The 2,833-nt window shown below is 47.8% G+C and overlaps 1 pseudogene; it reads right to left on the reverse strand.

Annotated features, from left to right (window-relative positions):
* Positions 1-720: 720 nt before the first annotated feature.
* LOC136377232 (coiled-coil domain-containing protein 62 pseudogene) lies at positions 721-1,642 on the reverse strand (annotated as a pseudogene).
* Positions 1,643-2,833: the final 1,191 nt, after the last annotated feature.

A 2,833-nucleotide genomic window follows, 5' to 3' on the forward strand; every position in this document is an offset into this window, starting at 1 on the left:
TTTTTTTTTTTGTATTTTTCCGAAGCTGGAAACGGGAAGAGACAGTCAGACAGACTCCCGCATGCGCCCGACCGGGATCCACCCGGCACGCCCACCAGGGGGCGACACTCTGCCCACCAGGGGGCGATGCTCTGCCCCTCCGGGGCATCGCTCTGTTGCGACCAGAGCCACTCTAGCGCCTGGGGCAGAGGCCAAGGAGCCATCCCCAGTGCCTGGGCCATCTTTGCTCCAATGGAGCCTCGCTGCGGGAGGGGAAGAGAGAGACAGAGAGGAAGGAGAGGGGGAGGGGTGGAGAAGCAGATGGGCGCTTCTCTTGTGTACCCTGGCTGGGAATCAAACCCGGGACCCCTTGCACGCCAGGCCGACGCTCTACCACTGAGCCAACCGGCCAGGGCCTCAGATTTCATTTTTATAGCAACATGAGCCTCTCATTCTTTCCATGTGACCTTGGCATTCAGCACCCAGCTTCTCTGGTCATTTGGAACAGTTGGCCAAAGCCAGGTAAACCGTGACATCATGCCACTGCTTTGCATCAGACGAAGCTGATGTTTCAGAGAGTAATTTCTCTTCAGTCTGAATCCCATTTCTGTGACCACAGGGGAACTTTGCATGGATCTTGCACAATGTACTTATTTTTTGGGTTTAATCTGGAATTTTTCCTCCCAGAGACCAAGACTTTTGTTTCCCCATTAAATCTTTTGCAGAGAGATGAGATAGGAATTACAACCCCCCCCCCCCCCCCAAGGAAGTATTAACCCGTTGTCTTTTCTCTTTGCACATATTGCAAGAGCTCTTGTCTGGCCTATTTTGCTGAACCAACAGGGTTTCAAATTTTTGGTTCTTTACCAGCAACTTCTGATTTCTCTCCTTAATATCGACTTTTGGGTGGCTGTTTTCAAGGTCTAATAAACACACGTCTCTCCTGTCACAGAAGATGCAGCTCTGCGTTTGGATGGTGTTGCTTTGACTTTGCAATATGTATCAAGTAACTTGTCTTCCCTTTTTTCTCTCGGTGCAGTAAACACCAATTCAGTGTGCAGGCAACTCGTCTCCTGCTCGAGGCCAATGATTTCTTCTGGTTGGTTGTTCATTATTTTCTGCTGTCATTTCATGTAGGTCCTCTTTTAGTTTATCGATTTCAATCTTAAGGGTCTTCCATTTCTGCTTATACATCTTGCTTTTCTTTCATGATACAAGTCTCCACCACCTTAGCATCCCGTAACGCATGCTCTGACAATTTATATCTTACCCAAACAGTCCGCCACGGGATTGACTGCCTCAATAATATCTTTGTCCTTGAGGTCTTCAGAGAAGAGAGAGGAATGGGTTGCCTTCTGAGCCATTTCCGGAAGACATAGTTGAGTCTTCTGAAGAGCTCTTTGGCATTCCATTTGATTAGATTCAAAGAATTTACCTTCTTCCTGAGCAAACCTATCCAGTTCTTTTCTGCAGTTCACCCAATTCTCTGCAATGCTGTTCCAAAGTCAACGCTTTCTGCCAACCCTCTTGCCAAGAAAGGCCTCGTCTGATTGACTGCAGCCCTATCACCGAGCTCCTGATTGCCATCTTCTTCTACTCTGTTGGGTGCTGCAGCTCTTCTATTGTTCCTCGATAGCGGAAATCTCAACTTCTGACCCCACATCCTGGCGCCCGGTGCGGAAGGTTGGAGAGAGTCACTGTGCAGAGTGTCACCTTTAGACACACCCTAGTCACAGTTGCCTAGAGCAGTGGGGTCGAACCCAGAGCCCTGAGCCCTCAGTTGGGCCAAGCGAGCACCCAAACTGCCTGCCCAGCAGAACGTACAGGACAACCATATTTTTATATAAATCCATCATGGAAACACTTTTAATACCTCCCAAGAACTGTAACTACCTATTCTCAACAGAAAAATTAAGTCCGATAACTACGCATAAGGAGACTAAAAGAACAGAAACAGAGGAAAGTATAAATATTTTGTCAATTGTAGGACCTTAAGGTCCTGGCACAGGAGCCCCAATTTGGGAAGGGCAGACATATCATAGCACTGATTGTCCCCAGCTACTTCCCCCTATTCCCAGGACAGAGTTAGCCTCTGTGTGACCAAATTCGAGAGAAAATCGCACTGCTCTACACGCGCAGAATCAATAGTCTGTGGTGATATCTGTTCACCAGCATGTGTGAGCTGTTTTGGTCACGTGACTGCGGGTTGACGCCTTTCAACTACACCTTTGCTCAGATGCACTTCTGACCCACATGCAGTTGCATAACTGGAGTTTGTAACTCCTAACTATAAAAGTTGGGAGAAACTAATTTGTCTACAAAGTTATCAAACCCACCAAATTCCTAAGTGATCTTCATGTTCATCAATCTATTATATTTCCCCTTATCCACTGACTCAGTACAGTCATCTAGTTATATGTCAGTGAAAAAATTAAGAAATTAATTAAAACATGAATGTGTGTAACAGAGAGAACTATACTGAGAAAGTCCTCTGTGCCAAGGGCTGCTCTAGGCATTCGCTATACATTATCTCATTTCATTCTTTTATTTATTTATTTATTTATTTATTTATTTATTTTTTTCTGAAGCTGGAAACGGGGAGAGATAGTCAGACAGACTCCCGCATGCGCCCGATGGGAATCCACCCGGCACGCCCACCAGGGGCTACGCTCTGCCCACCAGGGGGCGATGCTCTGCCCCTCCGAGACCAGAGCCACTCTAGCGCCTGGGGCAGAGGCCAAGGAGCCATCCCCAGCGCCTGGTCCATCTTTGCTCCAATGGAGCCTTGGCTGCGGGAGGGGAAGAGAGAGACAGAGAGGAAGGAGGGTGGGGGGTGGAGAAGCAAATGGGCGCT

Source organism: Saccopteryx leptura, chromosome 6 (genome assembly GCF_036850995.1).
Source record: "Saccopteryx leptura isolate mSacLep1 chromosome 6, mSacLep1_pri_phased_curated, whole genome shotgun sequence".
Classification (NCBI taxonomy): Eukaryota; Metazoa; Chordata; class Mammalia; order Chiroptera; family Emballonuridae; genus Saccopteryx; species Saccopteryx leptura.